Source organism: Etheostoma spectabile, chromosome 10 (assembly GCF_008692095.1).
Source record: "Etheostoma spectabile isolate EspeVRDwgs_2016 chromosome 10, UIUC_Espe_1.0, whole genome shotgun sequence".
In the NCBI taxonomy this organism is placed as follows: domain Eukaryota; kingdom Metazoa; phylum Chordata; class Actinopteri; order Perciformes; family Percidae; genus Etheostoma; species Etheostoma spectabile.
Genome location: NC_045742.1, coordinates 7949860 through 7958793, shown reverse-complemented (window position 1 = coordinate 7958793; position 8934 = coordinate 7949860). Strand labels below are relative to the sequence as shown.

The 8934-nt window shown below is 39.1% G+C and overlaps 1 protein-coding gene and 1 long non-coding RNA gene across 3 annotated transcripts in view; one reads left to right on the top strand and one right to left on the bottom strand.

Annotated features, from left to right (window-relative positions):
* The window catches only part of LOC116696537 (uncharacterized), a 376836-nt gene that overhangs the window by 214677 nt on the left and 153225 nt on the right, over positions 1 to 8934 (top strand). The gene's annotated exons all lie outside the window — the stretch shown is intronic.
* Positions 1 to 8934, bottom strand: part of pdgfc (platelet derived growth factor c) — a 50007-nt gene that overhangs the window by 21630 nt on the left and 19443 nt on the right. The gene's annotated exons all lie outside the window — the stretch shown is intronic.

Below are 8934 nucleotides of genomic sequence, written 5' to 3'. Positions count from 1 at the left end.
TGTCATCTCCCATTCCCTTTAAAAGCTAGGCGTGTTTGTAACTTGGCGCATTGCTATAATGATGCTGAATTTTATTTATTTATTTATTTTATTTTTTATTTTTTGTGCTGCATTGCTTCCTTATGTGTGTGTAACAAGTATAGCGTGCGCACACTGTGCATAAGTTTAGGTGCATTTTACTAATTCACTGTTAAAATAACAATGAAACGCTGCAGCATTGTCTTTAGACCAGGTGTTTGTTGGTCAATGGTGCAGCCTCAAGAAAGCAATACGCTAAGAATTCACTTGGACACACTTCCTTTTAAGACCAGCACGCCGATGGGAACAAAGATGGCAGCAGGTGCATTTCTTATTTGAACGACTTAAACTATCAAACCCAAGTGTTTCAGGCTTTTTGCTGTGCCGAGTGCAAGATAGGCCCTAATGTTTTATTCATCCTTTGACAGTCTTGTCTGGACAACCCTGACATGTCTGGCTAATACCCAAACAGGTTACCCATTCATATCTGTAAAATCAAACACATTATTATATGACAGATTATTAAATCATTTGCCACCTTTATCATTAACATACACAAACACATGCAAGGAAATATACACACACAACAACAAAACTACCACAAAATACTTTCAACTTCTCTATATATGAAGGAATAATTTGAAAAAAATTGAGGATATTTGTCATTATTGATAGAATTTCCTCCTCGCTGAGGAGGCAGTCTTACACCTCATGACTCCAAGGTTGACCTATGAAAAGAAGTCTGGATTAACAGCTGAGTCCCACTTTGGGCTATGCTCTGATAAACAAGAGGTTGAAGCGTAGATATGGGTTGTAAGCTTGATGAAGGGTCGAAATGGACAACAGCAACAAATACATATGTTGAATAACAATTATGAAAACAAAGATTTACCTTTCAGAAGAAACTTAACTAAACTGGACATACAATCATAAACTTTTGTATTACTGTATTATGTGTGTGTACAGTAGATTGCCTGTGTTTAACTGTGGTTGTTAGCATCACTCCACAAATTGAGTGCAAATTACTTTACAGGGATGGTTGCCAGATGGGTTATACCAAGCTCCTCTCATAAAGCCATTAAGGCCCACTGGGACCGGTGGCTGCAGGATTTAATCAGTGATTCACTCAGTTCCTCTGGGCCCCATCAGGCCCTGTCACCTTTAGGAGAAAAACTGCTGGGATACTTCCACCTGAGCCTCAAAACCATTGAAATGACAACACCCTGAACCCATGCTGATTACAGGACTTTTTATTTATTCAACGGATCAAAATGAGAGATAATATGTGAGTAAATGGCAAGAAAGATATGGTTTGTAATCTTTTAGGCAATCAAAATCAATACAATGTAGCATCAAAATATCCTTTTCAAAATAATGTATAATCTCTTGTACAATAAGCTTGATCAGCATTGCAACACAGTCTGAAAAACTAGTCTCACTGCATGTAGGAGGAAACAGTCAGTCTTTGTCAAAAGTGAAAAACTATGCCTTTCGGTATCTTCTTTACATTTTGTATCTTGTTACAATAGCTAGCATGTTAGCAGTCTCACATTGTCACATCTGACAGATCCAATCTCCACAGTGCTGTGTCAGTGCTGGAGTGTGGTCTGGTTACAGCGCTTATCAATTCTGAGATAAGGAAAAAAAAGCTCTGGTTTGTTTGTAGTTCTTTAAACCAATCACAGCCATCCTGGTGGGTGTTAAGCACCGGATGCAGCAACGATGCCCTTGCAAAACAGATAGAGGAAGGGAAGGGCTTTGTCTAGACAATGTATACATCCATTGAGCCAGACTAGCACAAACAGTGTTTGTCCAAAGTTATGAAAGTATTCAAAAACAATCAAATTTATTGTACAGTAAGTGCAGGACTTCTGACTTCTATTGGTGAAAAAGCTAGTTAAACTACAATGTCTCATTTTCTATTTCTTCATGTGAAATGCACATGTATACAATATGGCATTTCAAGTTGTTAAGCCAAGCAAACTGTTTTACCCTGCCTCCAAACATTGTGCTAAGCTAAGCTCAACCTGGCATGGAGCTATTTATTAAATGCACAGCTAAAACTCTCAAAAATGATGTCTTGCTGTATCTACATTTGAGAGATCAGCATGTCAAGAGCAGCATATCTTTTAGTTTATCTCATAAAGAATACTGTGCTCTATATCATTGCAACAAAAAAAAAGTATTACAATGCACCACAGATGCCAACAGGCCAACAGTTAAGGCAACAAAACCCTCACTGATTTCTATGATTACAGTAGGTAAAATAAATTGTAGCGTGTACATGTAGCACTTGTCAACACTCCTATGGAGTTTTTTCTGCATAATTGTCACAACAATAGGCTATACTTTGGCACATATATACTTTGGCACATATATACTTTGGCACATATATATATATATATATATATATATATATATATATATATTGTATATTTGGAGTGTAAACAGATGACCAATATTCCAGAATAATGCATTTGATTTAATTACAGCCGATCAATTTGTTTGGCTGTTACCCTTCAAAACAACCAGAAGCAACGCAACTTTGGAGCAACACAGTCTTTTGACCTACCCGGAACTGCACAGTTAATTTGTAAGAAAAGTAAAGATCCTACGTTTTTGTATTTTATGCTTTGAAATTCTTAAGTAGACAGACAAATGAAGAACCTTGGATTCAAGACTTTATTCACTGAAATTTTCTAGTCCTAAGATAGTGAGTCAGCTTGTTGCACTCACAGTAGCCCATCAACCATGCTGATAAATTGGAGTCCATGCAAATCATCCCATCCCAGCGTATCCTCAATCTGTTTAATCAGTCTTTATTTTTGTGCCACTGATGATCATTCAGTATTCATAAAACAATCCCATACGTCTAGCCGTCAGAGGGACAAGCAGGGGTTTAACGCATTTAGGAGAAGAAGTGTGCTGCTGGAAGTTTGTTAGTGCATTGAGCGGATGAGTAACCGTTTCCACAGTGCAACTTGTAAGACAACTTTATGGTGGAAACCATTTTAAGCTTGATTACTCTTTATTTTGCCATAAATTTAAATGATTCATACCCGGTGGCTGAATCGTTCTGAAGGTATTTGCTTGCAACAGAAACAAAAACACATGCAGGTTAAGATTGTGCCATGTTCTCACCCTGTATAATGTCAAATAACAGTTCCACAGCGACTCTGAGTTTCTCAGTACGGTTCCAAGGACAACAACTCTGTCTGAGGGAGGATCACTGAAAATAAGTGAGCAAAACCAACTTCGGCAGAGGACCGTCTGTTTTTTTACAGTAATTTAAAGTCAGTTAAAATTCATAGAGAATTGAAAATCCCCCCCCTGATGCAATGCCAATCAAGTTTTAAAACAATGTAACCTTGATTTCAGACAAGGGTAGACAAAAGCAGCCTGAAATGTCAGCTGTGTTCTTTTAAGTAATATAGAGCTAGTTAGTCCTTCTCCGGTCGCTAAGCTTACGAGGTCAAGCAAGAAGTAAATGTTTTAATTTGTAATGTTACAGGAGAAAAGGCATTAAGGATGACAACTATCCAGTGTGTTACACTGTTCATAACCATTGGCTGGTCAGGATATGGACAGACCTCCTGACCTGCATTTTGGGGATTTGGAAAGGAGTCTATAATTATCTATTTAATAATTGTACAAATTTGCCACATGCCGTAATAATTTTCACGGCATATATTAATCTACCTGTGCTATACCAGACACTCTGCATGTCATCAGTGAACTTTCTTTTGGGATTTCCTTTAAATGTTGTGTTAGGCACCCAACCACTCTCTGATCCAGTAAAATAAACAGCATCTTATATCCAATTGTAACTTGATGACTGCTGGACTTTCTCTCGTGGCATCTCCACTGATGCTGTCTATCAAACAGAGTAAGTAGATAAATCAACAATGGCACTTTAAAAAACAAGAACTATTACTTCAGATTGCAGATATCACTTTGATGTTTTCATTTGGGCTTGGTGGTGAGCCAGGTGGGAACAGACTGAATGACAGATGTGTTAGATGCAAAGCAAAACAAAGCCCAGGCATGACTTCTCAATGAACGGCCTCTTTCATAACTGTGAGAAGAGTTTAGCCTCAAGTACAATCTGTCTCACCAAATAAGGGCCACCTTTTTCGGGAAAATCAAAAAAAGAATACATGCACTGCTCAAAGACAGAAAATAGACATTTGGGCATTGGACGCCTCAAAGCCATATTCTGTAGTTAAGGAAAACCCCTCCTTAATTGGGTTAATAACATTATTTGATCATATTCAAATAAATCTAACAAGTGTTTTGCCCCTGCAGTCAAAAATGTTTTGATTCCTTTGCAGAAACTACAGAAAGCAATGACTGACTGTTTTAATCTTTGGTGCAAGTAGCGGCAATGCACTAGGTTTGATGGACTGTTCTTGTATCCATTTGCTGGCTCAGGAGGAAACAACTCAATAGCTTTCATGCTATTAAAGCTTGGCTCTCCATCACAATGACATGTTTTTAATTACATCCCCATCACTGTGGGCTCCAACATACAGGCTCATAACGTGCATAATGATTATAGAGAAAATAGTGATTCTTTAATATATGAGTCCAGATCCAGGTACTGCATTGCATGTGTGATAGTAGGTGTACATATGATATAAATAGAAGTGGCCAAAAACAATTTATTTCCGCAATTATAAATCAATTTCTGCTTTTAAGGGCTCTGTCAGTCTATAGTTCCTTAAATCTGTTGGTGACTGGAATGCTTCTTGATTAAGACTGTAATTATGAGGAGAATGTGAAAGGTAAATCTGAGCTTGATGTTGCAAAGAAAAGGGGGATAAAGCAGAAAAGAATGCCTGGACATGTAAGCATAAGGTCCTGATGAAAAGGTATTCCAGAGACCTGCATGGATGAAATCATACTTAATCCAAAAAACCTGCAAATATCCTGCTTAATTCTTATGCACTCATCACACGTAATTGCAGTTGGTAGGGGAACAATGCATTTGCCATCCTGATCGGTTCTGTTCTTTGTGCATGAAGCTCAAGAATGAACTATCCAAGTGATTCTTTGCTGTGGATCTTTTGTTTACTTGCATCAAAGCAGAAACTTCTCAATGGAGTTCTCCTTCAGAGTACATCAGCTGCAAACCAATATTTGATCACGATCCACAAGGTCATAAACCAACTTCCTTCTTTTCTCCTGAAGCTTTTAATAAACAATACTGTCTTTTCATGCTTCTCTGTTTTTAACCTTCCCATTGACATCCTCCCTCTCTGATTAAGCCTCCGTGTACTGTAAAATGCAGAGACACGCTACCAGTCGGGCCGTGTTCTGGGTACAACTTTGACATAAAAATGACCTCACTCTGGGGGTTAACCAATGTCATCTAATGATCAGAGTAGCGGTTCCCTAGAGTGAATTACCTCAAACATGACTTTTCCTTGACCTACTTTTTTCTTCTGTGAGGAAAGTAGAGCCAACTATTAAGGGAGGAAGTCACTCTGAATAAATAGGAGCCCATACAGTGCAGCCTTTGTGCTTTGTTCACACGTTAGTGGGTGAACCATTCATGCTGTTTAACATTAACCTTTCCCCTGCCAAAACAAAACTTGAGCGCACATGCAGTGAACCATGCACATGTGCACAATGTAACATTACTGCACACAAGCATTGAACTACTACTACTACTAGTGATGATAATAACAACACATATAATAGGATAACAGGACTAATATAGATAGTGTACACAGAATACTGCACAATGATTATACAGTAAAGTGGCAAATAATCAATCCCCTATACCCTCACACACACTTATAAAGCCCTTGCACACACATATACACTCAGATGCATTAATAAATGTTAGATGCCTTGAAGCAAAGATTAACTAATGAGAGCAGCCCCTTTGTCCAGGCTGCTGCATGTTTCTCGTAAAAAAAAGGAGCATGAGGAATGAGAAACATTCATTCTGGCTTCTGTTAGGCTCACTAAATTCATCTTTCCTCACAGGATATCATTACAGTGTCTCACTGCCTTGGCCCTTAGCTTTGGAGTTTAGCTGGTGGTCAGTAACATGCTATAGTAGACGTAACTATGCCTTTCTTCTGGAAAGCTATAGGAACTGTTATACTACCCCTCTACTCACCCTTAAGAACGCAATAAATATCTCTGTCGTCCTCAAACATGAGGTCAGACAAGATATTTTAAAGGGGAAAAGCCATTATTTACAGCTGACCTGGCTCTACTCCTGACCAAAATTAAAAACAGAAAATTGGTATGTATTACACTGGGGTTGTATTTGCTCAGTAAATAGGCCAAATTGTTATTTCCCACATTATGGGCTGAATATTGGTCCACTACTATTTGGTGTTCTCCCAACAGCCTTATGCATCATGGATAACCATTTGTGACAGCTATTTCCTGTCCTATGATCGGCAGCCAAGTCACTTTGACACTAAATCTGGATTGTTTTTAATTTCAGCCCTGTTACCTGCTAGACAAAATGAATGTGAGGCCCTGAGGAACAGAGTTGAAGCAGATTTGGTCAGGTGATGAAACTGTACCTAACAAAGAATTCCCTTTTTTCCGATGCATGCGTTTCAGGCTCAATGCAATCACTCCAACATCTGTTGCTTATTAAGAGGTGGAGCGGTAACTACAGGTGCAGTAAATTCCCCATCCTGCTTAGGATATTTATTGCTTTTGGGTTTACAGTCAGTCGGGCAAAAAAGGGGCTGAACATGGCATGGGAATCTTTTATACCATTAAAAAATAATTTGGCTTGCGTGGGACCCTTTTGTAGCAATTTAATGTGCCAGGCACATGCTCATGTGTTGTGCTGAAGAGGATGCAGGTGTGACAGGTTTGAAACCTAAATTCCCTGCAAAGGTTGCTAAAATAAGACAAAAAGATAGCAGGAGCTCACCAAAAAGGACACTTATCTCAACAATCGCACATCTGTTGAAGTGCATAACGTTTATTACAATCCACTTGCCCGGTGGAAAAAAGTAGGTATTTAGTGGGATCCAATGTGAACACTAATATCTTCATATCAAGGGGTGGTAGTAGCTCAGTAGGGGTGGTAGTAGCTCAGTAGGGGTGGTAGTAGCTCAGTTCATAGGGATTTGGGTTGGGAACCGGAGGGTTGCTGGTTCAAATCCCCGTACGGACCAAGTATGATGGTGGACTGGTAGCTGGAGAGGTGCCAGTTCACCTACTGGGCACTGCCAAGGTGCTCTTGAGCAAGGCACCGAACCCCCAATCGCTCTGGGTGCCTTTCCATGGGCAGCCCCCTCACTCTGACATCTCTCCATTAGTACATGTGTAGGTCCTGAGCATGTGTGTGTAATTAAGGCCTGTGTGTAATGTGTGTAATAACAACAGAGTGAAAAGTGTAGTTTCCCCTTGTGGGATTAATAAAGTATAATAGATATCATATGAATGTACTGTTTATGTTATGTAAAGAATGTGGCTCCACATTATTTTCATAGGGTGAATAAAATTATTTCTATATTTGACATTTTTTGAATCAATACAGTTTGACTGACAGCAAGATCAAAGCTTACATAATCTTGCTTATCTCCAAACATTACTGGCTTAGCAAAAACATCTCATGGCTAAAGAGATATAATCGATCACTATCCATCAGCAACTGCAAATACTCTGACCTGCTGAAGTGTCCTTAAGCAACAACAACAGACCTCTGCCTCGCTCACACTGGCAAATAACTTTTTTTTCACAAATAAAATAAATTATGCTAAAGATTATAATATATAATCAACAGTTAGTATTGAGGAGAAGCCCCATCACTGTCATCAGCCAAGTCCCAGAGCATCCATTGTTGGCAAGTAAATATCCATGATCTACACTAATTTCTAAATAGTGCATTTTAATTAAAATTATACTCTGGTGTTTGAAATTATGCCACATGTGTCATGGAAGTTTCAGTAACACAGCTATAAATGAAAAGCGAGAAAATGCAGTTGGGCCCAAAACCTCTAGAGGGCTCACCAATACTAACTGTCCTATCACCTACAACTGCTTCACAATGCAATATGTAGTCACAGCATACATTCTATTTGTATTCTACTATTATTTCCACACATTGTTCTTATGGTTTTTAAACTAATTCTGCTAAGACTTTAAGCATCCAAGGGTTGGGCAATACAAAACAACCTTTTATTTTTTAACCTGATCACCTCAAAAGAGAGAATATGGAAGAATCGGTGTCTTTGTGTGATGAGACCCATGAAACATATGTTACATCACTGCTCATGGAGGAGATAAGAGAATGCCAGAAAGCGTACTGAAACCTGTGAAGATCCATTACACCAAACAGTAGCAGGGCTCTCAGATAAACTGTTTCCTCCCTTTTTTACACTGACACAAAGTGAATAAAAGAATGCCAAACATCTAGTATTAATCTTGCATCTGCTGACCAGAGTACAGCTCCATCTTCTGTTGATTTCACTTTTTAAACCAGTGAAATCATAAACAACAGGTGGACACATATGACCCATGAAAGCCATTTAAGTGAGGAGGTCAAAGGTCACAAGAAATGTAATCAGTCCAAGCTCTGATAGGACTGAGCGCCTTGGTTTGACTGTGTGTGATATAATGTGATACTTTATTGATCCCTGCTATAAAAATGCTCAATTTTTATGCCCCCTTTCTGCAGGGAGGCCAGACCTAGAAGGGGGCAGGGTGGGTAATGAAATGCTCAAGAACACTTATAACTTCCAGCAGGGGTGCTGCACTCAGTGGTCGCCTGACTGTGGCGGAATATCTCTAAAAAGCATGAGGTCAACCTGGCCAAGTGGGCAGCAGGGACATCTGTTGACACCTGCTGCAGAGTCAAAGCAAAACATCTGCAGATCATATCAGATGGCCTAACCTGATACCACCAGTTTGTGTGTGTGTGTATGTGTGTGT